At 48.5% G+C, this 26,148-nt stretch overlaps 1 protein-coding gene across 5 annotated transcripts in view; it reads right to left on the bottom strand.

The window, feature by feature from the left end:
* Positions 1 to 13,562, bottom strand: part of SGF29 (SAGA complex associated factor 29) — a 59,756-nt gene extending 46,194 nt beyond the window's left edge. For 2 of the 5 annotated variants that reach the window (XM_075564699.1, XM_075564698.1), the window contains exon 1: positions 13,383 to 13,561. The gene's annotated coding sequence lies outside the window, so the exon portion shown is untranslated. Of the gene's footprint in view, positions 1 to 12,967; positions 13,022 to 13,382 lie in introns of those variants that run through there. The other 3 variants (XM_075564696.1, XM_075564702.1, XM_075564701.1) reach the window with 3 other exon arrangements.
* Between the last annotated feature and the right edge of the window lie 12,586 nt (positions 13,563 to 26,148).

Below are 26,148 nucleotides of genomic sequence, written 5' to 3'. Positions count from 1 at the left end.
CACTCTGCTGCTTTATGAAGAGCCCCCCCCCCCCCTTAAAGCCATGGCCAGCAAAGGTAGTGTACTGAGCATGAAACTGCCACCATCGGGCCACTGATGAGTGCGGAGTTCCTGCCACCTTTCAAGCGGTGGTTGGGGGTGTCCTCGAGGTGCTGAATGAAACACGGCCCACTGTTGCAGCCACTGGGTCCATCCATCACACGGAAGGGCCTCCTCTTTGTGACTGACCCTCTGCTTTGATGAGCATGGGGTCCTTTTCCCAGGGATGGTCTCTCTTGAGGACGTGAGCAAAGTGCACGTGGCCAGGTCTTGCCATCTCTGCTTTAGGGAGCATTCAGGCTGGAGGTCTCCCCAGCAGATGCGTTTGTTCTGGCGGTCCGTGGTACTCTCGGCCGACACCGCCATACACATCCGGCCATCCTCCACAGGCAGAGGAGGTGGCTGGGGAGACTATGGCTTGGGTCAGGCACCCCTTAGTCCTCCAAGTGCCATCTTTGACTTGTCACAGACTTGGGCACCACGGTGCAAAACATCCTTTGGCTTCTTAACTGCTGAGTCATGTGTGCTGACTGGGATCCACGGAAAACGAAACCCTTGAATACATCAATCTTTCCTGTTTATCATGATGCTGTCCTTTTTATTTTTTGGATGATCGTTGTCTATTGATCCAATTTTAATGCTGTTGCTTTTTCCTTTTACACCGAGTTGCAATTCATCCTGGAGGCTGAAGCCTTGATGGTCATTAGCAAGTGCTTCAAGTCTTCTTTGCTTTCAGAAGGCAAGGCTGTATGCACTGCAGGTTAATGAGCCTTCTTTAATCCTGATGCTGCTTCTTCATACCGTTCAGCTTGTCTGATGATATGCTCAGAATATAAATTAAGTAAGTACAGTGAGAAGATTCAATGCTAAGACAACTTCTCTGAATTTAAAGCATGAAGTATCCCCTGTTCTGTGTGAATAAGTGCCTCTTGGCCGTGTACCAGTTCCACCTGCGCACAGTTCAGTGGAATGTCCACTCTCGTGCAACACTAGCCCTAGTTTGTGATGATCCATACAGTCAAAAGCCTTTGCATAGTCAATAAAACACAGGGAAGTAAAAATCTTTTGGATACTGTTTTCAGTCGAGATCTATCCAATATCAACAATGATATTCCTCATTCCAAGTCCTCTCCTGGACTCAGCTCGAGTGTCTGGCAGCACCCTGCCAAAGGATGGCTGCAAACATTTCTAAATTGTCTTCAGCAAAAATTTGCTTGCATGTGATTTTAATGATATTGTCTGATAATGTCCTCGTTCTGTTGGGCCACCTTTCTTTAGATTAAGCATAATTATAGATATCTTCAGTTAGTTGGTCAGGTAGCTGTATTCCAAGTTTCTCAGCATGAAGTAGTGAGTGCTTCCAGTACTGTATTACTTTTTGAAGATTTCCATCGGTATCAATTCTCCCATCCCCCCTAAAGCCTTCATTTCATTTTGGACATCTTCCTTCAATGCTGTCAGGTCTTGATCACATGCTACTTCCAGAAATGGTTGAATACTAAACAATTCTCTTTGGTTCAGAGGCTCTGTGTATTCTTTTAAAAGTTAGTTTCATTGGCATATGACTCACATATCATATGATTCAATAGTTCAGTCACATTAAGAAGAGTTGTACAATCCTCACCACAATCAAGCTACAAACATTTTCGTCTCTCTCGTCCTCATTGTTACTGGCTCTCTCGACGGGTTCTTTTCATGCTTCCAGCATCACGCAGCGTTCTACACAGATTCCTGCAGGACCACACCACGAGGCTTGAATTTTTCTTCAGTTCTTTTAGCTTCAGATAAAGGTGCCTTTCGAGATACTGAAGCTTACAGGTGTCATCATTCTTGTCCACGTGCAAAGGAGGGAGGGGCTCCATAGAAGGGTACTCCTCACCTTACCAAGGTTTGTATCAACAAGGTGTGCGGGGCCCAAACACACCCTGAGAGAAACAAACCAGGGGAAAGGCCACTCGCAGAGTTACTCCTTCTGTCCACCAGATGACAGACATACTACTTTAAAGTCATATTCGAAAAGGCATGAATCAGAATCAAACAGCAATTGGGGCCAAAAACACACCGGAAACCTTCCCACTTCTGGGTTTGACAAAAATCTATTGGGAACTCTGCCTTGCACTTCTACTGATCAACCAAAAAACAAGAGACAAGTGTGAACACACTCAACAAGATGCACCCAGTAGTGGTGTCCTTGTACACTGAAAACGGAGCCTCCTGGCAAGCTTCTGTGGATCAGGACAGACAGGTGAAATCACAGGTTTCCAGTGAATTTATTTTACCACATATATAAAAGAAACAGTAGCCTGGCATAGCTGCACCGAAATGTGTGATGAAAAAAACAAACTCACTGCCATTGAGTCGACGTAGACTCATAGGGACCCTATAGGAGAGAGCAGAACGACCTCTGTGCATTTCTGAAACGAGAACTGCTTATGGGAGTAGCAAGCCCCATCTTTCTCCTGTGGAGCAGCTGGTGGTTTCCAAATTGCAAGCCTTGTGGATTACAGCCCAACACATTAACACTGCACCCCCAGGGCTTACAAGATTGGTCCAGGGCAGGGGTGCTCAATACATTGATCGCAATCTACTAGTCGATCACAAATGTAGTGTGGGTAGATCGCATGGCATTAAAAAAATAGATGTAAGCCTATCATCAATCCCGTCACATAACTGATATACAGCGCAGCTGATCAGATGCAATTTTAGGTGTGAAACGCATGTGCAAACAACTGCGCTAAGTGCAGCAAAACTGACCGGCTCAGTTATCGCCAATTTTCAGACCTTATTTTTTAGTTCCTCTTAAACGTAAGAAAGGGTATTAAAATGAGTGGGGGAGCTGGACCAAGTAAGAAGACAAAGATGTATCACTTTCATATGGAATGGGAGATTTTGACACTACAAGCTGAAATTCAGATGAAGTCCGGAACCCATGAACAGTTCTGGAGCTTACCCGCAGAGGGAAAGCACCCAAACATGAGAAAACGTGCCACCTCCTTGACTGCATGATTCGCCTCTACTTATTCATGTGAGTCAGCCTTTGCCCACATAAAGATTGCTAGGTCCAACTACCATTCCACCAGGACTGACGATCATGTGGAAGTGGGCTTGAGGCTGGCTGTCAGCAGCTCCTGTCCAGACTGTGCATCCCTGGCTCATTCCATTCAGTGCAAGTCATCAGAGTAAACTCAGGTCATGACAAAATATGTACATAGTTAATTGTGTTGTGTTGTGCAATATGGACTCATGCGGTTGCGCAAAGTACATAAACATACACTGTACATATAAAGAATTCTCAATGCATTTGTGAATAAATGTAATAAGAAATATATATGCTTTGCATTTTTGTAGTTGGTAGATCATTCTGATTTGATAAGTAGATCGCATGCTGAAAAAGCATGAGCACCCCTGGTCCAGGGCCTTCTGACCAAGGCAGCCAGGGCCGGACCGATAGGGCATGACTCGTGACTCTGTGAGCCCAGGACTGTTCCTGTTACAGTGATCTCCTTTAAGGGCGCATCCAGGCAAGCTCCTGGGCTGGCAGGCGAGAAGTGGTGTAATCCACTGTCCAAGGCATTCTGCATGAGGGCAAGGCCATCTGTGTCTCTGGTCAATGCTGGAGAGCATTCAATGGACGCTTGATCTACGTGGGGCCTCTGCAAGTGGATCTTGGGCTGTCACTGCCACCCATAGCCCTTCGAAAACTGAGGTGCTCAGAGTTTAGGCTCTAACACAGAGGAGGAAAGCCTTCAGTATGGATTATAACTTCATGTAAAGAAAACTCAAATTCTCACAACTGGACCAATTGGTATCATCATGATAAATGGAGGAAAGATTGAAGTTGTCAAAGGTTTCTGTCTTTCTTGGATCGACAGTCCATGTTCATGGAAGCAGAAGTCAAGAGATAGGACGCACTGCACAGGGCAAATCTGCTGAACAAGACCTCTTTAAAGTGCTGAAAAGCAAGGATGTTATTTTGAGGTCTACGATGCGCCTGTCCCAGCTATGGTATTTTCAAGTGCTTCATATGCATGTGAAAGTTGGACACCGAATAAGGATGACCAAAGAAACCCAACAACGCTGGAGAAGAATACCGAGAGTACTATGGGCTGCCAGAAGACTGGGCAGTGTTTCATTCTGCTGTGCACAGGGTTACTACAGGTCAGAACCAACGCTATGCTACCTAAGGAGAACAACTCAAAATCGATTGAGGGGTGGGGGAGGGGTGGCAAGGGAAGAAGTATCGATTGCTTCACATAATTGAACAAGGCAAGCTTCAAGTATGGCAGGAACCAGGGATTCAGAGAGTAGTCTCAGGACTTGGTCTTCATGGAAATCCCGTGTATCCGAATGTCACTGTGCTCCACACAGACGGCTTTCCGTGGCTGGTTTTTAGGAAGTAGATCATTCCCTGCTTCCCAAGGCTTCCTGGGTAGATAGGAACCTGAAACCTGTCAGTTAGCAGCTGAGAGAGTTTATTGTGCCAGCCTGGCCTTGTCTCTCGCTCTTTAATCATTGGACCAGTGTGCAGCTGCCTTGCTTGTTCTGTGCCTCAATTTAAAGGGCACACTACCTGTGGGACGCCTAGCCTGTGGTCTGTGTCGCTGTAAGTTGAGGTCCCTTTAAGACCACACAAATGAAATTTACATCTCCAGAGCTGAGGACTGACAGCTGGTGACCTGGCTGACGGTTGGTGACCTGCCTTGCTGTTTGCTGTCTGCGCTCGGATAGCCTAGCTCGCTCGCTCGCTCTCCAGAGGACTACCTGACGGCCCTCAAGGCTTGAAGGACTGCCAGCGTCTCACAACTCTCTCACGGGAGTGAGTCACACTGAGCCATTTGTACTGCTTTATAATTTATTCATTTCTTGTATTATATATCAAACTGTTTATATTTTAACTGTTCATTTCTTGTGTTATCTATCTATCTATCTATCAACAATCTGTTTTTCTCTCTCTAGAGAACCCTAACACAGCAGCCAAACACATTAACTGTTTGCACCACATGGGGCTCCTCGTTTGTCTACACCAAAAACCAAACCAACTACCAGTCTGGACTGTATGGGTTGAAAGCGAACTGCTCCATAGGGTTTCCAAGGCTGTAAGTCTTTCTGCGAGCAGACAGCCTCCTCTTTCTCCCGAGGAACAGCTGGTCGGTTCAAACTCCTGACCTTGAAGTTAGTACCCCAACACCTAACCCGCCACACCACCAGGACTCTTGCTTAAAGTTCCAACTAAAGACCTGGAATTAAGTCTCAGAGCATCCTTCCTTGGTCGGGTGTTCTCTAGCAGCCCACTATGTCTAGTGTCCAAGATACGTCTAGCATCGGATCATCTACACCAAGCACGCTGACAGGTGGATGGGCTGAGAAGAAAGAGGGCAGAAAAGAGCACTTGCTGCCGAGCATTCAGCCATTCGAAGGGCAGGAAGCCCTGTGTTGTCCAAGTAGCTTCCCAAGGACAGCATGTTACTTGTGGGGTTCTCAGGTCAATTTCCCTTCTGTTGAACCTAGGTGGCTATGACTTACAACTGACTCGATGGCACCTGACACAGCAGGGCGGATACACACTGGGCTGCTAACCACAAGGTCAGCAGTTCGAAACCACCTCCGTGGCAGAAAGTCGAGGCTTTCTATTCCAGTCTCAAGTTACAGTCTCAGAAACCCATAGAGGTAGTCCTGAGCTCTCCCAGAGCGTCTCTCTGAGTCAGCAGTGAGTTTACCACGAGAGTGTGTTAACAAAGCCAGTCTGTCAGGAACAACCGAGAGCTACTTTTCCATGACTCCTGCGTGACAGTATTCTCTTAGAGTAAGAAATTACATTTATACCTTAGTTACAGATTCCAAGGAGTTTGCAGAACACACAGTGAAGGGCTCAGAGAGTGAAAAAAGTGGATTTCAACCTGAGGAAGTCAAGAAACTAAGACTTGGCTGATTGGCCTTTACCCCATTGTGGTTACTTTACGTGACATTATCCATTCTGTTTCCCAACTTCGTGGGACCCCAAATTTTTTCCCTAGGGCATGCTAAGCAAATATTCTGCACAGATATCTGCTACCACACTGCTCCCTGGTCCTTCGTTGCCCTACCAGCAGTTAAAGTCACAAACTGCTGAATTACCTCCTCACAAGAGCAAAGGTCAGGGCTTTGGCCAGATAGCAATTAAATTTAACATGAAGTTTAATTTAGGTGTAAAATGAGCTATCTTCATTATGCCAAGCATCCTACATTTTGGTCAGTTCTTACATACTTTACACGCTTGTGAAGAAGAAATGCACAAAACCTTTCGACCAAGAGGAAATGGCAGGATTAAACTCAGTCCTTGCTGCATGAAACCGTCTTTTTACTTGCCTGCTGGCCTGGGACTCCATGTTTGCCTAGCTGCCTTCGACACACAACCTCAGGGTTCTCACAAAGCCACAGTAACGAAGGCACTGCTATCTCCCCGCAGTCAAGCCAGGATGGGAAAGACAATCAGCGGGTCTCCTGACACAGCTGTCTTTTATATAAAGAGGGCCCGGCAGTGTTTCCTCATGACAGGATGTAGTAGAAACAACTGCTCAAAGGGGCTTGGTCGGAGCCAGCCTGATCTAATATGTTCTAGACAACTTGAAGGGGTTTCTGAGAAACGACGTCCTGGGACCAAAAGGATTATCGGCACTTTCTGGAGATACTCAGTTAAAGCTGCTCAAACGTCACCGAGCGATCCCTGAGGATCCCACCTGCAGGAGATGCGACTGTGGTTGAAGCCTTAAAGGTTCTCTCCTGTTTGCGCTTTGCCTACCACCTGAAGCTCTGCCTCACACAGCCACGTCCTTTGCTATCTCTCCATCTCCCTCGTCATGAGCCTGAGTCCACACTCTCCCACCCCAACACACACACACACAACCACCACCACCACCACCCCCCACCCCCTAAGCAGAGGCAAAGGATTACATGGCTTTCACTCCAAGAACGCCAGAGCCCGCAGTGTGAAACAAGCACTGGAACCTCAAAGACCGGGGAGGGGGGGGTGGGTGGTGTGTGTGTGTGTGTGTGTGTGTGTGTGTGTGTAAATCAATCTCTCAAAGAGAAAAGGGAACTTCCAGGTTAAGTTGCTATTTTATGAGCCCAGTGATGGCAGCTGATCTGACCACGACCGACCCCAAGCAATAACCAAAACGCTTCCAGATTATTTTGAAAAGAATTTCCTGATCAGGCATCATCAGAACAAAAAAATCACATCATTCTGAATGAGGGGGAGTGCAGAGTGGAGACTCCAAGCCCATGTGTAGGCAACTGGACATCCCCTTATTAAAGGGTCCCAGGGAGGAGACAGAGCCAGTCAGGGTGCAGGGTAGCAACGATGAAACATACAGCTTTCCTCTAGTTCCTAAAGGCTTCCTCCCTCCACTATCATGTTCCCAATTCTACCTTACAAATATTTAGACCAGAGGATGTGCACTGGTACAGATAGGAACTGGAAACACAGGGAATCCAGGACAGATGACCCCTTCAGGACCAGTGGTGAGAGTGGCGATACCAGAGGGTGGAGGGGGGGTAGGGTTGGAAAGGGGGAACCGATCACAAGAATCTATATATAACCTCCTCCCTGGGGGATGGACAACAGAAAAGTTGGTGAAGGGAGACATTGGACAATGCAAGATATGACAAAATAATAATCTATAAATCATCAAGGGTTCTTGAGGGAGGGGGAGTGGGGAGGGAGGGGAAAATGAGGATTTGATGCCAGGGGCTTAAGTGGAGAGCAAATGTTTTGAGAATGATGAGGGCAATGAATGTACAAATGTGCTTTACACAATGGATGTATGTATGGATTGTGACAAGAGTTGTATAAGCCCCTAATAAAATTACTTTTTTTATTAATTTTAAAAATTAAAAAAGAATTTTTAGGAACTCCAAGGCAAGGTCCAGTCCCCTAAGCTTTTTGTCTCTGTTTTTCTCCCTGTCACTTAAGAAGCACATCTTTTTCTACCCGCAGGAGGCCCCACTGTTGTGCTATTTTTTCAAGGGAGGGCAGTTACACCGAGTTAAAACTTCTTACTAATGAACCAAGCCACAGGTACTCTTGTGCGTCTGGAGTCTTTCACAGCATGTTGCTGGGGCAGATTCCTATTGTTAGATATAACTTTGCATCGCTAAGGAGCATCCTGTTGGGAACACTTTTTGTGGGGGCTCACTCCTCGGTGTTGCCAGTTACGGGCCATTCTTTCTATGATGGGGTGGGGAAGCAGCTCTAGTGGGAACTACACTTTTGCTTGCTCCTGGCTCACTTCTGCTCCCACTCACTGAGCCATCGTGGCTGACCAGAAGCATAAAAACCCTTCTTCCCTCTGGGGGTGCAGAGACCAGTCTGCCCTGGGCCACACTGGGCATCCCCTTGTAAGTAAGCCCTTAATAAGCTCTGACATCACTGTCCTGGAGCTGCCAGCCCCCTCCTTTGGTCTTTTCACCTCCCCCAACTTTGGAGGCACCTGGAGAGCTGCAGGCCCGTGCCCAGACATGCTGTTATTACAAAGTGGCGCTATGTTCACTTGTCTTGACTATGTACCAGGACTATTTACCCAGGTGTGTATACATAGGTCCAAGGTACAGATTAATTTGGGAAGAATCTGCCAGACCAAAGCCTTTTCCAGAATAGCTGTATCCTTATGGTTCTGCCAACAAGTTATCAATGTTCCAGTGGCTCTACAGCCTTGTCAACACAGGGTGGCAACATACAGAGAAAGTTTCAACATTGCAGCCATCCTAGTCAGTGTAAAAGGGAGTCCTGGTGGCCCAGAGGTTATGCATTGTGCTGCTAACCACAAGGCTGGCAGTTCAAAGCCACCAGCTGCTCCAAGGGAGAAAGGCAAGGCCTTCTACTCCTGTGGAGAGTTTCGTTTCAGAAGCCCAGAGGTGTCCTTCCCTTGTAGAGTTACTGTCACTGGAGACGCTCTGAGGAGATTAGCAAAGGAAGCACTTTATTGCTGTGCCTGCAGGTGGCTCAGTGGACTCCTGTGCAATGACTGAGCCCCGACCTGGGAAGGTGGGGGACGGACCCCACTGATATAGCAGTGACACCCTTGGGGCGTTTCAGGAGGGGTGGAGGGAGATGTGCAGGGTTAGGATTGGCTGATTCAAACATGTAAGAGAACGGGCAGTTTACAGAAACAGAAGCATTAAGTATTAACCCTATAGTGTCAGCATTAACCCTATGGCTTTGTCTCCTCCTGGACGGTTGAGGCAGCAGCAGAATGTTCGCTGTAGCAACAGCACGAGATGACAGCGCCAGACTGACGTGGCCTGTGTGCTCTTACTCCTGGAATGGGGTGTGGGACCTGTCTCATTATGATGAGTAGGAAATCAACCCCCAGGGTCAAGAGTTTGATTTCTTAGTTTATTCAGTGTAAAGTGGCATTTCAAACTGGGGCTTTAATTTCATTGGCCCGGTCTTACACCCCTCTGGTGTAAGAGATGCACGATCCAAGTCTGCCTGACCAATCTGTTGTTGGCGCTGTCTGCAAAGAGGTGTCTTCTTTCAGGTGCTTGGTATGAGGGCAGCAGAGGAACCTAAACCTGTTGGCGGAAAGTCTGCCTGAGAGAAAACCAGCATGCTGCCAAAGCAGAGATGAAAGGCCACACTGGGAACATAATTCGGGACACGGTTGTGTCTTTGGTTGGTACCCTATGATCTGGTTACTGTCGTCAGCTGCCTCCTGGAGGCGCCATACGCAGCAGAAATAGAACAGCAGGCTGCCTGGGCCCGCGACGCACCTGCGAGCAGTTGTGTCTAGGATGCCTGTGATCAAGAAAGGCTCCTCCTATTGGATGATTGGGGAGCAGGCTTGATTCCTAGTGTATCTTAGCCTGGACGCTCAGCCCAAACTTGTTCAGCCTTGTAGCAGCACACAAACCTCCAGCGAGACAGGTGGTGACTGCAGGTGACGTGGACTGGCTGGGCGCCGAAGCCAGACTTCGCACATGGAAGGTAAACATCTAGCATCAATGACCCTAACTCTTTTAGGTCGACTCAATTAGATGCCCTTTCCTGCCTAGGCAAGTGTGGGACAGCTTCCTACTGCCTGCAACTAAGAACCTTAACAGTAAGAGGAACTCCCCAAGGTAGGGCCTTAAAGGGGTTATGCTCAGGGACAAGCTACAGGTGCTTTCTCAGGTCAAAGGTTGCTTATATTAACTACTAAACAGTGGTCTAAAACCACTGTCCAGCTCCAGGGTGACCATCTGCTGCGAGCCAAAGCTTCCTGTAAGCAAATCCAAACATTCTAAAAGCAATCCCATAAGGCTTGTCAGTCAGCCGAGACCTACACACCACCATACACCCTCAATCCACTCACCATCACTGGGAATCTACTACACTCACTAAGTATCAGACATTAAAAGACAGAAAAGAGATGCACGAGAGAAAGAGAATCTATCATGCTTCTGCAGTGGAGTTTAGTTATCCTCATTTAGGTTTTTACTACTATCCCATCAGACAGCTAGCTATCAATGTGTCCTCTATATTACTGGAGAGAACTGAAGTTGCAGAGGCTCCGTGACGGGCGACCACCCAGCTAAGAAAGACAGGCCGGTGAGCTGGGTTCAGAATATAAGGTTGCAAACTCTTAAAATGTATTCACTTCTATCTAATTGCAAGTTAAGTCAGAATTTCCACATATCGAATAAAAAGACTCATAGACCCCCCAACTATCATGATCCCAATTTTACCTTTGCAAACCTAGTTAGACCAGAGGATGCACAGTGGTACAGTTGGGATCTGGAAACACAGGGAATCTAGGACAGATGAACCCCTCAGGACCAACGGTGAGAGTGGCAATACCGGGAGGGAAGGTGGGGTAGAAAGGGGAACCGATCTTGGGGATCTACATATAACCTCCTCTCTAGGGAATGGGCAACAAGAAAGTGGGTGAGGGAGATGTCAGGCAGTGTAAGATAAAATAATTTATAAATTATTAAGGGTTCATGAGGGAGTGGGGAGCAGGGAGGGAGGGGGAGGGAAAAAAGGAAAATGAGCTGATTCCAGGAACCCAAGCAGAAGGCGAATTTTGAGAATGAGGAGGGCAATGAATGTATAAGGGTGCTTTACACAATTGATGGATGTATGGATTGTGATAAGAGTTGTATGAGCCCCAATAAAATGATTTTTTTAAAAGAAAATACATTGACAATTACAAACCTCGCTTTTGCTAAAAAAGACTCACAGATGTAAACACATTTCATCTACTGTAAAAACATTGATTACTTGTTGGGTTATTATGATCGATTACTTCTGTAAGGTGCTGGTCACTGTAGCATAGGAAAAAACATACCCACAAACCCACAGGTCACTGAGTCCATTCCAACTCACGGGGACCGATCTCGGGGTCCCCAAGACTGCTGACCTTGCCAGGAACAGCCGGCCCCATCTTTTTCCTGCCCACCTTGAGTTAGAAGCCCCCCATCTGACCCGCAGGGCCACCAGGCTCCTATGGAAGAGGAAAAAAAACTTATAGACAGACCCAGAATCTGATGATGGTGAATATATGGCAGAGGTAGGATTCAAACCCGCTCTAGAACCAAACTCTAGCACCTGAACCTAAGGACTCCAAGAAGCTCTTGGACGAACAGGAGCCACTCTGGCTCCATGCTTTCCACCCCACAGACATACAACCCACACCACAGTCACCAGGCGCACAGCAGCTATGGAGGACGGGGCAGAACTGCCCCCTGGGGGCTTTTACTCGGCTGTCATCTTGACAGGCTATAGCTTTATCCCAAGGGGTGGAATAGGCGGCTGGAACCTCCAGCCTTTCAATTCGTCACTGAATGCTTAACCACTGCACGATGGAGGCTCCTTCCCACAGACAGACTGACTTACAAATCCTTAAGTGACATCATGGAGGTATTTTTCCCCCCTAAATGCAGACAATTCACCAAAATTCTGAGATTCCTTTTTAAAAGCTTTGTAAGATTTTCAAATTTGAAAAGCAGAAAGAAAAATACAAAGTTAAAAAAGGCAAGCTTTTGCCACATGTCCCCACTTTCTGATTGCAGAAAGATGGTCAAGAATGAAGGTCTCTATTGAGAGCGGCCCGCCCATCTAGCGGTCCAGTCAGCCATTCAGGAAATGGACCTTCCCCACAGAAACCCTCCAGCAATCCAACTAACCTTCCCCACAGAGGCTGCACCCAACAACTCCATCCATGCCGCCTCCTCCAACCTCAACCTCAATCCCAATCCCAACCCCAGCCCCAAACCCAACCCAACCCAACTCCAGCCCCAGCCCCAACCAAGAGGAAGGTTGGAAACCACCCTGTCTCCCTCACCAAGAGAAAGATGCAATCTTTTGTCACAGCGCCTAGCCTGGACCCTGGCACCGACCTAGCAGGTCCTCAAAGTGGATGATTGCTGAACTGAACAGAATCCTGGAAACCCCTTAAAGCAATCTCTCAATTTAGGAACGAATCTAAAGATAAGCTATTCAACATGGGGCTGCTGACGCAAAGCGGCAGGTAAGTCCCACCAGCTGCTCCGAGAGAGCAGGATGAGGCGGCCCGCTTCCGGCCTCGGAAACCCCGCATTTGGAATCCGCGGCCTTGGAGTCGAAGCCATGCCCTGGAGGGGGGGCGGGGGGCACAGCCAAGGAAAGAATGGCGGGAGGAACGAATAGGGGGTCACAGAGAACGGAGGCTAGGAAATGGTTCCAGAAGCCGAATGCAGAAGAGAGTTTGCAAGCAAGCGGCCGCAGGGGTCAACCGCATCAACGAGGGCACGCACTCGGCACAGCCTGGGACAAACTAGAGGTCCTTGGCGGCTTGCGACGGGAACTTTTTCAGAGGAGTCAAAAACCGGCTTCTGGTGACCCTGGCCGGGCAGGGGGGGTGGCTGGGGTGGGGAGGCGTCCGGGAGCACGGACCACGGCCTCAGGCTGCAGAGGGACGCAGACGAATACCTGGATGGTGAGTGATGTTATATTGTGGTTGTTTCAAAACAGGCACGTTTTGAAATAATTACTTAAAAAAGAAAACCCAAAAACCTTCTGCAATCCAGCGTCCGGCCCACAGCCGGCGGAACGCTGACGCTTCAGCCGCACTACCGGTCTCTCCCTGGCGCCCCCAAGCGGCGACCCCGCCACATTTCCCACCCGCGCGCGGGGCCGGCGGGGCGCAGGCGCACAGCGTACGAAGCGCGCCGCGCGCCCGGCACCGACCCCGCCTCTCTCCGCCCAGGGCGCGTGCGCAGCGTTCTTAGCGCCGCCTCGGCGGAGTCCTGAGGGGTGACGCCCGGAGGGGCAGACCCCCCCCCCCCCAAATCCCCCATCTCCTACACCCCGGCGACTCTCCGGCGGTTCCAGGTATCCCACCTACCGTGTCACAGACGGAACAGGCACGTTGCCTTGGAAACGGCGACAGCCCGATACAGGCGCGTCCCTCGAACGTCGTCTCCGGGGTGTACCGAAGGCGGCGCACTGGCGTCGGCCGATCAGCTGCACGTCGGGACCCTCACGCGGGTTTTGCTCTTTCTAAAGCGGAGGCGCCGCGCGAGAACCCATCTGCGCGTGCGCGGCTCGTCCTTTGTGACCTGCCGCGCGGTCTCTTGGGAAATGTAGTTTTTGCGTTGACAGGTTGTTTCCCGACCTTTTGCTGGACCTTCCCTTTGGTGGAACTCTTAATTTCATAAACCAGAGTCTCGGTGTGTTTTCAGTGTCCTTTCCCCATTCCCAGAAATCCCACTGCCAGGAGTCGGCCCTGACTCTTTTGGGCCCTATGGATCGTTCCTGGAGCTGTCAGTCTTTTAAATGGCACATCCTTAGGTTATGGTGGATGTGGTGAGGTGAGGGAAACAATCACAATAACAGTCTTTAGACCGAGAAATCACACTTTTAGGAACTTCTCCCAGGAAAATAAAAAGGATGTGGACAAACATTTCGCTACAATGGTCTTCATCAAAGGACATCACAGTATCTTGTAATTGTGTGTATGTTTGTATATCTGCCTACAGATCTGTATCACTTTTAATCCCAATATAATATGTATATACTCAGCTATGACATCGTAATGTATTTGCATAATTGTTTGACAGATTTGCAAATCCAATGAGGCCAGGATCATTTGTCTTACCAATATATTTCCAGAAGGAACTTTGGTGGCACTGTAAGGGAATAACGGCTACTTGCAAGGTTGAAGGGTCAAACCCACCAGCCACTCCTCGGAAGGAAGACGAAGCTGCCTACTCCCATGAAGATTTATATCCTCAGAAACCCTGGGGGGCAGTTGTTCTTTGCCCTATAGAGCTTCTGTAAGTTAGAATCGACTCGATGGCAGTAGGATTTCTTGGGGATATATGCATTCCCACTACCTGTCAGTGTCTGGTACATAGTAGACCCTCAATAAATTTTACTGCTTTTAGAAAGTCTCAGACTTCAACCCTGTGGTTGGTTCAGCTCCAAAAGTAACTCATCAACCTCTGCCATCCAGCATGCTGTTCTTCAAGTCTCTATCGCAATAAATGGCCTCCACCCAATTCCAGCTCTACATTTCACATTTTATGAAGATGAATGCTAGCAGGGATTTTGCAAATTTTGTATTTGTAAAGGTCTCTGAAACAGTCTCTTTTGAAGATTAGATATTGACCCTAATTACTTCCTCTAGAAGTTTGGGACTCAAATTAGATTTCATTTCATGTAGCTTGAATTTCTAGTCTGTGGATGGCACAAACGGCTGAGTACTTGACTAGTAACGGAAAGGTTGACCATTTGAGTACACACAGTTTAATGCTGAAGAAGGTCACAGCCGTCAGACCTCTCTAGAGCCCAGTGCCCCGCTGAAACACAGGGTATCGCTGGGAGTCCAGATTGGTAGCCTGCTGGTTTGTCTTCCGTTTCTGATTTTTCTATAATGAGCATGCATTAGCTTTTCTACAATGAACTACAAGATGTTATTATTTTTGAAATCAAGTGTTTCACAGTTTGCACGCAAAAGAGGTAGCTCTGTTCTCCCCTTCACAACGTTCTCATAAGAATTGCCTATCCTCAGCTTTCATTTTCTTCCCCATTGGACACGATGGCAGGGGTCAGCACCTAAGAGTAATATCAACATCACCATTCCCCCCCGGAACCCCCCAACCCTGCCATCACTGAACCAATTCATCACTCCAAACCAAACCCACTGCCATCAGTAGACTCTGACTCTCAACCACTCTCTTTTTATTTTTAAGTTTTATTAGGGGCTCATACAACTCATCACAATCCATACATACATCAGTTGTGTAAGCACATTTGTACATTCATTGCCCTCATCATTCTCAAAACATTTGCTCTCCACCTAAGTCCATGGCATCAGCTCATTGTTTCCCTCCTACCCTCTCCTCCTTCCTCATGAACCCTTGATAATTTATAAATTATTATTGTTATTTTGTCATATCTTACACTGTCCCATGTCTCCCTTCACCCGCTTTTCTGTTGTCCATCCCCAAAGAGGAGGTCACATGTAGATCCTTGTGATCAGTTCCACCTTTCCAATCCACCCTCCCTATACCCTCCCAGTATCGCCACTCACACCACTGGTCCTGAAGGGATCATCCGCCCTGAATTCCCTGTGTTTCCAGTTCCTATCTGTACCAGTGTACATCCTCTGGTCTAGGCAAACTTGCAAGGTAGAATTGGGATCATGATGGTGGGGGGGGGCGGGGTTGGAGACATTTAGGAACTAGAGGAAAGTTGTATTTTTCATCACAGCTATGTCGCACCCTGACTGGCTCATCTCCTCCCTGAGACCCTTCTGTAAGGGGATGTCCACTGGCCAACAAATGGGCTTTAGGTCTCCACCCCACACTCCCCCACTCATTCACTATGATAAGATTTTTTGTTCTGATGATGCCTGATACCTGATCCCTTCAACACCTCATGATTGCACAGGCTGGTGTGCTTCTTCCATGTGGGCTTGTTGCTTCTCAGCTAGGAGGCCACTTGTTTATCTTCAAGCCTTTAAGATCCCAGATGCTATATCTTCTGATAGCTGGGCACCATCAGCTTTCCTCACCACATTTGCTTATGAACCCACTTGTCTTCAGTGGTTGTGTCGGGAAGGTGAGCATCATAGAATGTCAATTTAATAGAAGAAAGTATTCTTGTATTGAGGGAGTACTTGAGTGGAGGCCCAATGTCCTTCTGCTACCATAATACTAAACCTATAAATACCTGCTCATAGATCTATTTCCCCATCCTCATATATAAATATATTTGCATATGTACATGCCTTTATCTATACCTCTATAAATGCCCTTTGCCTCCCAGCCCTTTCCTCTATTTCCTTTGACTTTCCTCTTGTCCCACTATCACGCTCAGGCTTCATTTGAGTTTTAGCAATTCCTCTTGGTTACATTACCCTTGATCACGCCCTACCAGGCCTCCCACACCCTCCTCACCACCAATTTGGATCACTTGTTATTCCCTTGTCCCTGGGTTTAGTAACAACACTACCTTTTCCCCCACCTCCCCATCTCCCATGTCCCCCAGGAACTGTCAGTCCCGTTGTTTTCTCATCCAGATTGTTCATCCAGCCTATTTTATTTAGACAGACCTGCGGAGATTATAATATACACAAAAACAAGACAGAGCAAAACCAAGCAAGAATATACAACAAAACATCAATGACAAGGGGGGAGCGGGGAGGGAGGGGAAAAAAAAGAGGACCTGATGCAGAGGGCTTAAGTGGAGAGCAAATGCTTTGAGAGTGATTAGGGCAAAGAATGTACGGATGTGCTTTATACAATTGATGTATGTATATGTGTGGATTGTGATAAGAGTTGTATGAGCCCCTAATAAAATGTTAAAAAAGAAAAAAGCATCACAAATAGAAATAAAAATAATGATAATAATAAAAAATAAATAAATAACATCAACTACAACAAACCAATGACAAAAAAAACAAGAAAGAAAAGCTTGTAGTTAGTTCAAGGATTGTTTGTTGGCCTTTAGGAGTGTTTTCCAGTCCAGTCTGTTGGGGCGCCGTACCCTGGCCCCAACATCCACCTTCAGCATTCCCTGGGGACCTCGCCACTCCGTTCTCTTGCTGCTCTGTTGCACCTCCTTAGTGTTTTGCCTCGGTGTGGCAGGATCAGATTGGGTGCAATTCCCACACTGTGTCTCTGGTGTTGTCCCCTGTAGGGCTACGGGTCAGACTATAGCGGACTTCCCCGCTCTCTATCTACGTCTCGTCTCCTCAGCACATCCAATTGTAATCCTTTACTCACGGTCTCTCAAGGGCACTGAGAAAGGTCTCACACAACACAATATCCTGGATGTGTCTTTGTTATCCAGTCTGCTCTGACAGAAGTAATACACATGGATAGTTTTCACCAACAGTTTATTCTCTCTGTTTAGGAAGCTAAAAGTCTGAATTCTGCCTGACAACTCCAGGGAAAAGCCTGCGCTGTCTGTTGGCTCTGGAGGAATATCCTTGTCTCCTCTCAGCATGTGGGCCCGGCATTGCTTGGAGATCCACGTGTGTTGGCATCAAGTCCCTCCGCAGGCCTAGGAGGCTGTCAGCACAGGAACCCGAGGTCCAAAGGATGTGCTCTGCCCCCAGCTTGTCTTTTCTTGGGGGAGGGTGGGGGGGTGCTGAGGTCACTTTTCTCTGCTTTCACTGCCATCGAGTTGATGACGATTTATAGTGACCCTTTAGGGCAAGGTAGATCTGCCCCGATAAGTTTCCGAGACTGAGAGCCTTTATGGGAGTAGAAAGCCCTGTCTTTCTCCTAAAGAGTGGCTGGTGGTTTTGAACTGCTGACCCTGAAGTTAGCAACCCAATGCATAACCATCAGCTTGTTTAGGTTCTTTCATATCTCAAAAGAGATTGACTCAAGAGGCTCCTAATGCTTGCATGTACCCTAGCTCATTAACACAGTTGCTTTTGATCCTGCCTTGTGAGTATCATCGGCTATCCAAAGCATAGGATAATGACATCACAGCATAAAGGTAATCATATTTCCAGTGTGCTTATATGCATGTGAAAGCTGAACAGTGGCTAAAGAAGTAGAGAAAAGAACCGATGCATTTAATTACGGTGCTGACGAAGCATACTGAAAATATCACGACAAACGGAGCTGTCTTGGAAGAAGTATGGCCAGCGCGCTCTTTAGAGGCGAGGGTGTCAATTGGACGGGTTGTCAGGAGAGACCAGTCCCTGGAGGAGGACGTCATACGTGGCAAAGTGGGGGGGCAGCACAAAAGAGGAAGGCCCCCAAGAGATGGGTGGGCACTGTGGCTGCAACCCTGGGCTCAAGGGTGGGCACCACTGGGAGGCTGGCACAGGACCAGGCAGCGTTTCAATCTGTTGTGCTGAGAGTCAGCACCAACTCGATGGCACCTAATAGCATCACCACCACCATCATCCTGAGAACCACGGACTGGCCAAATTGACGTCTTTGGGGGAAGACAAGACCCTCTGTTACGACTCCCCCTGAGCACTCGGGATCTTCCTGCCGAGGGCAACGCCCCTCTCTCCTCTCTTCAGAACCCTCTGAACGGGGGCTTCAGGTGCCTTCTGTGGGCAGCCAGGGATCCTTTCTCTCGGCTGGTCTCTGGGGCATGCCTACCCATCACCACCCACTTGCCCTCCTTCGGCTGGTAGCAGGAGGGGAGGAATGGCGACTGTTGACAGAATGGTCCTTGTCCCCAGTGCACGCACAAGAAGCCCTGTCATGACCAGAAGGGGGCACAGCATGCTCGGAAACCAAGTGAAGATGGGAATAAAATCTACGATGGTTCAACACTTTCTTCAGGAGAGGTGCCCACGGTGAAAAAGCCAAACGCTGCAGGGATCTAGTATCTACAGTGGAAAAAGCAACAATGTTCCACAATCCCCTAAGTCCAGGATGTATTCACTATGGAGAGTTTGATACACATCCCACATCACTTTTTTTTTTTCATTCCTCTCCAACAACTAAAGTAGTTTTCTTTTTTATTTATTAGTGCTTATTTATCAGGGGAACCACAGCTACACATATATACCCTTGTCCAAAGGACCACCTCCTCCACCCCCTGGCCCCTGCCCCCCACCCCACCCCCCACACACACTACCATCAAGTTGATTCTGACTCATGCAGACCCTAAGGGCAGGATGGACAGATCTGCCCCTCTGGTCATCTGAGACTGCTGCTCTTTAAAGGAGTGGAAAGCCGTGTCTTCCTCCCTTCCCACAGAACAGCCCTTCTCCAGGAGGGAAGGTTTCCCTCTTCAGCCAAAGGCACAGCACAGCTTAGCTCCGGAGGGACACACAGCTTAGCAGTGAGGGAGGCACATGGAGACACTCACCTAACCACCCAGCCCTGTCAAGTTAACCCTCGGATCAGGGGGAGACAGGTGTCACAGCCAGGTGGCCCTCATGTTTTTCTCACAAAAGTAGATTTTACAAGCCACTCTTTTCATCCAGCAATGCGTTACAGATAGAGTCTGAGCACAGTCTTTTTAATAGTGACAGAGTATACTGAATGCGAGACTCGGGGGACTTTCTGTTTTTCATCACTACAGACCAGGTGGTCCCAATCATCCTGATACTCACCTTTTACTCACCTCTGGGAGCCTCTCTGTAGGAGAGACTTCTGGAAGGAGATTTTTTTATATGAAGCAGTGTGTGCATTCAATGCTACATACAGCCGAACTGCCCATGCAAGACTGGGTCTAGGTCTATTCAAGATGATACCACACAGCCAAGAACCGTTCCCTGCTCAGCTGCCAGGTTTAAGGGTGGGTGGGGGCTGGAAACCAGGCAGACTCTTCTTGCATCACCTCATTTCAGGCTTCTTGGCACTGACCCTCCTCCCATGCATGTCTGTCTTTAGCCTGGCCCTTTGAATCAATGGCTTTGGAACATCTGCCTTCAGCCTGGGAAGATCTGACCCACTGACCCAGTCAGTGAGTGACTTCTGCATCTCCCTCGGGCTATCCATCCTTTCCGGCCTTGTAGAGCTTACCTCCTAGAGTTGGGGGTCTTGTTGTCTTTGCCACAAGCAGCCCCTTTTGTTCACATCTTACTGGCTTCAGGAAGTCTGCCCTGATCCTCCTCCTGGGTGAGGTGCCCTCCTAGGAGCGCCCCAACTCCTGGGTTTCATTCCAGCTGACCACACTGGGCTGACCGGTGGCTGTAACCGGTGTGCCGGGCAGCCGCCTGGGAGGTCAGGAAGGCACAGTCATCAACAGAAAGAAAATCAACTTCCTTGTGGCTGATTAAACACACACCTGGAGGCGAGAGACTAGAAAAACACACCTGTTGACTTTCCCATTAAGTCACCTTTGGGGCCTTAGAGGATCTATGGAAGACAGGTCCTCAGAAGTTCATTTCCTCTTGGTCGTCCTTCTAAACCAGCCGTTCTCCACCTTCCTGATGCCGTGGCCCCTTAAGACAGGTCCTCATGTGGTGGTGACCCCCAACCATACAATTATTTTCATTGCTACTTCATCACTGTCATTTTGCTACTGTTATGAATCATCATGGAAATGTCTGATAGGCAGAATGTATTTTCATTGTGACAAATTGAACATGAAAGCATCATGATGAATCACAAAAAACAAGATGTAATTCTATATTGTGAAATATTTATTTCTAATGACAAGTAAATGACATTTGTCTTGAAGCATGGTGTAGCCTGGGGAACAGTCTTCAAGCCAGGTACTCCTAGGTGGGCGTGTCTGCATGTGGGTGGACCCCCCTGGAGATGGATAGAGGAGCGCTGTCTCAGTTCCTAAGAGTGGACCATCGGAAAGATGTGTTTGCTGCTGGTTTTAGGTGACCCCTGTGGAAGAGTCGTTTGACACCCCCCCCCCCCCACAAAGGAGTCGGTTATGACCCACAGGTTGAGAACGCTGGTCTAGACTAAACCACGGTGGCATTCTAATGGGGATGCATTCCTGAGCAATCAAGCCACGGAGCAAGCAGAGCAGGACCAGTGTGGTAGGGCCACAGAAGGTGGGGGATAGAAGGGAGGAGAGGCACTTGAAAATCGCCGGGAGATCCCATATCTCCCGGGTGACAGCAGCAATAATCGGGGAAGAAAAGGTGAATAACACATGTTGGTGGGGTGGTGAAGCTGAAACCCTCAACCCCTGCTGGGGGGTGGGGGTGTCACGTGGTGTCCCCGCTGTGAACCATGGCTGTGAGGCAGAGAGTACCATCGGACCCAGAGCATCCCAATCCTAGGTACAGACCCAGAGGGAGTGAAGCCAGGCACACTGAAAAAAACCCACACACCCAGGTTCACCGTAATCCTCTGTGGTCACCAGAGTCTGTGTCCGCTTCAGCGTTCCTTGAGAGCCACTCAGAGCGATGCTGAGACTTGATGGGTCAGGGTATCCGGAGGGCTTTTAAGGTGGGGACGCCCCCCCCCTCTCTCTCTAAAAAAGTTTAACATGATTTATTTATGTTGGGTTTTCCTTATTTACATACAGGTTAATTTCCCTGTTGTCTGTGGTATACCATAGTTAGAAGGAAAAACAGAGTCTGTGTAGTTGGACTTGTCTGGCCAAATCCAGTCAGTAACACTGTAACTGTAACTGTATCCCATGAACACTTTGGCCTTCTATGCTCTACTTTCTCCCCCACCCCACCCCCTTCCCTCCAGAGTTTCTTGTTCCCTCCCTCTCCACTCTTCACCCTTCACCCTTCACCCTTCACCCCCCCCCCCCACACACACACACACTCACTCACTCACTCACTCACTCACCTGGCCCCGGCTCCAGGCCTCCTCTTAGTCTTTAACATCTTACCCTTTGGTGTGAAAACCAGTTCTGTTTTTCTGTATTTTTCTTTACATTAATATTGTCATCCGCGATTTATCTTTATGAGATCGATTTGGCTAAGCATAATAGTCTCAATTCTGTCCATTCCCTAAGAGAGCGGTTCTCAACCTGTGGGTTGCAACCCCTTTGGGGGTCAAGTGACCCTTTCACAGGGATCGCCCAATTCATAACAGTAGCAAAATGACAGTGATGAAGTAGAAACGAAAATAATGTTATGGTTGGGGGGTCACCACCACATGAGGAACTGTGTTAAAGGGTCGCAGCCTGAGGAAGGTGGAGAACCACTGCCTTAAGGTATTTGGTAAAGTCCTTGTTTCTCGATGATATTTAGTATGCTATTGTATGACTATTCCAGAGTTTATCTATTCCTCTACAGTCAGAGGGTGTTTTTTTCATTGTTTCCATCTTTTTGCTCTTATAGAAATTGCTACAATAAGCACACGTATGCATAACCCTATTTGTGTTGTGTTCATTATTTCTTTTCTGTGTGTTTGTGTTCCCTGTTTCTTTAGGGATATTCCCAGTAGGGAGATTGCATTTGCCCTGGCTTAAGAAGTGCCATACTGATTTCCGTAGTGGATGGGCAATTCCGCAATTCCGCCAGCAAAGCATGTACATTCCAACCTCCACATTCTCTCCAGTGTTATTATTTTCCATTTTGATTTTCTTTCAATTTTGCTAAGCATGTCAGTGTGAGGTGGTAGCTCATTGTTTCAAAGTGAACATTTCTCCAGATGCTTGTTGGCCACCTGGATGCCATCTCGTCGCAAGACTTTTCACTGATGCCCAATGGTGGAAATGATCAAAATGTCCATCGACAGATGAACCGATAAATAAAGCATAACCTGAGCAAAGAATCCGCTGGGCAGCTGGACTGGATGAAGAAGAATGTCATGTCACTCACGACCTGGGAGATGAAGATGACGCTGCTTTGCTGGTTAAACTCAAAGAGAATGGGAAGTAAGCCTTACTGAGGAGACAAAACACTCCAGCCTCGACATGAAACAAAAGACCCCACAAGTGGACCGATAAGCAACATCGTGATTTCAAACAAAATAAACAAACAACAATCCCACTGCCATTGAGCAGATTCCAGCTCATAGCAAGCCAATCAAGGTGTTCCAAGATGGTCAGTCTTTTCGCGAACAGATAGCTTCATCTTTCTCTTGCAGAGTGGCTGGTGAGTGGGAGCTGCCAACTTGGTGGTCGGTAGCCCAACACCCCCCACACCACCACCAAGTGGGGGGTGTGCTCCTTCACATTTGGTCAATGGAGCAGAGACAGAAGTTACCAAGGATGTCCTTTATTTTGGATCCACAGTCAACGCTTTCGGAAGACAGGTGAAAGTGAAGAGGAAGGTTTTGCTTTGGACCAGAGCAACCGAAGCAAGTCCCTGAAAAAGGGGGATTTGCAGTTTTATGTGCAATCAATGGAGGGGCTATGAGTATGTACCAGGTTTCCAAAGAGTGACCATGACTATTCCCGGGGGCAGGGTTATGATTCTTGGCCAGATAATGGCTTCTTGGACTCCTTGCTTCTAAATGTTTTCTGAGTTGGTCTGGTGGTGGCTTTCCAGCAACTTTCTGTGCCTCGACAAAAGCTCTTTTGTTCGAGAGTCAACTGTAGGTTGCACTTGTTCTTTCTGCGCATGTTCGAATAGACTAGATGTGGTTATCACCAAGGCTCTCTCACTTGGCTGTGGTTTACCTTGCTGGGAGAAAGGGGCTCAAAGGAAACAGGTGATCGGGAAATACAGAGCAGGTTAATTATGGACAATATATGAGCCCGATAGCTGTTTGGACATCCTGTGACAGTCTCTCTATACTCTCCAGGTAGCTTGATTGGGCAAGTTGTGGAATAGACAAAGGGCTAAACAGCTTAGGGGGCGGTCTCATTGGTGAAGAATAGCGAATCTACCTCGGACTGCCAGAAGAATCCACAAACCTGTCTTAGAAGACACGAAACCAGAATGCTCCTTAGAAGCAAGAATGGCACCACTTCATCGCACATCCTTCAGACATGTGATCTGGAAGGACCAGTCCCTGGAAAAGGATGTCCTGCTTGATAAAGGACGGGATCAGAGAAAAAGAAGACCCTCCCTAAGACCGATCGACACCCTTGTCGCTGCAGTTGTGGGATCCAGCACAGGAGCACCCTGGGGTGGCACAGGATTGGGGCTCTGTTTCATTCTGCTCGCGCAGGATCTCTCAAAGCTGGGACCCATTTGTGGGCGGGTTACCAAGACAACACAGAGGAAGGGAATGCCGGCATGCACTGTTAGTAACAGATGGACCTGGAAAACATGAAGCTCAGTGAAATGCGTCCGTCCCTACAGGGCCAATGCAGGATGATCTTACTTAGAGTCAACACACACAAATATATGGAAGAATAGGTGATTAATCATTATTTCCCAGTAGCCGGGAAAGGAGAGGGGAAGTGGGACGGTTTTGTTTGGGGTGGGGGACACTGAGTTAGGTTGTTGTAGGTGGAGTGTTCTGGATGATGCCAGTACCACATGACAAATGGGAGACATGTCACTAACTTGTAAGAAAGGAAGTTGTGTTGGTGTATGTGTGTGTGTGTGTGTGTGTGTGTGTGTGCCTGCGCGCACGCACCCGCGCTGGGGAGGCCATGGGATGTGTGATATTTTACCTAGGCATGTGAATCTATGTGCTCAGCCCCCCCCCCCCCCCCCAGCACACAGCTTCCAGAGGTGGCGGGCCAGTGTCCCTGATCCAGTGTGGTCAAACCCATGTCAGTGTTTGGTCAGCTGCGCTGCCTTAGGAGGAACGCTGCAATTGGGGTCAGGAGGACCGCAGGGAGGACTCCGTCACCATCACCAGCTGTGTGTCATTGAGCCAGTCATTCTCCGGCCCGGTTTCCTCCTTTGCGGGCTAGAGTCAGTCCCTGCCCTCACCACACGCCTGGACGCCTCCATGGGACGCTACTGTTCCTTTAGAGCAGTGGTTCTCCACCTTCCTCACACGGTGACCCTTTCACATAGCTCCCCAACCATCACATTATTTTCATTGCTACTTCATCACTGTCATTTTAGTACTATTACGAATCATCGTGTAAATATCTGATAGGCAGGATGCATTTTCATTGTTACAAACTGAACACCACTAGAGCATCGTGATGAATCACAAAACAGTATGTCATTCTATATTGTGAACTATTTATTACTGATGACAAGTAAATGAAATTTTGTCTTGAAGCATGGTGTAGGCTGGGGAACAGTCTTCACAATGGGGTACTCTGATATGGGCGGACCTGCCTGGAGACGGATAGAGGAGCGGTGTCTCGGTTCCTAAGACAATTGGAAAGATGTGTTTTCCGCTGGTCTTAAGAGACCCCTGTGAAAGGGAGTCGCCACCCACAGGTTGAGAACCGCTGCCTTAGAGGAAACAGCTTGTGAAGTGTGCACAGCGAGGTCCGGCGGCGGAGGGGTCGTCACCGCCCTCTGGGGGAGTTCTGGGGGATTTGGGGGGTTGGTGGAGCCCTGGTGGTGGAGTGGTTATGCGTTGGAATCCCAACCACGAGGTCAGCAGTTTGAAACTCACTGGGGATGTTCTACTCTGGGCTATAGAGCCACTGTGAGTTGGCATCAACTCGATGGCAGTGTGTTTTGAAAAGCAAGGCGCTCTGGCTGCACAGCGGGTTATGCATTGAGTCATTGGTTGAGCAGTTCAAACCCACCCGCTAGGCGGAAGGACACAGATGAGGGTGGGTGCTCCTGTAAAGGTTTAAAGCCTCAGAAACCCAAAGAGGCTAGTTCTCCTGTGTCCAAAGGGTCGCTCCGAGTCGGAATCAGCTCCACGGTGGTGAATAAGGGCAGGGACAGGCCCGCAGAGACGGCAGTGTCTCATGTCCTGTACGGTGTTTGCCCCTCCTGCTAGAAGACGTTCGCAGACGTGGAAAAACTTAGTGGTAACCTTTCTGAACCTAGCCTTGTTCCACGTCAGATTAGACGGAATCACGGCTGCTGCACCCAGTGATGAAGCCCACCCTTTTCCAGAAAGGCACCCTGGAGACATGGCAGTTACCCATTGGCTGCAGTCTTCAAGGTCAGCGCTTCGAATCAGCCAGCCGCTCCGCGGGAGAGAGACGCGGCTTCGACTCCGGTAAACAGGGACGGTCTGGGGAGCGCACAGGGACCGTCCTACCCCGCCTTTCAGGGTGGCATGGACTTCACTGCAGTGAGGAGTTTTGCAAGAAACGGTCACCCCTCATTCGCTTTCTCCACCCCAGCCGTTGGCACCGCTGTTTGGGCGGAGGTATTTCGCTCCTTCTATCATCCGTGTGTTTCTGCTGTCAGCCCCCTGTGCGCGCTCAAG

This window comes from Tenrec ecaudatus, chromosome 12 (assembly GCF_050624435.1).
Source record: "Tenrec ecaudatus isolate mTenEca1 chromosome 12, mTenEca1.hap1, whole genome shotgun sequence".
In the NCBI taxonomy this organism is placed as follows: domain Eukaryota; kingdom Metazoa; phylum Chordata; class Mammalia; order Afrosoricida; family Tenrecidae; genus Tenrec; species Tenrec ecaudatus.
The sequence above is the reverse complement of the archived record's forward strand: the minus strand, read 5'-3'. Positions and strand labels throughout refer to the sequence as shown.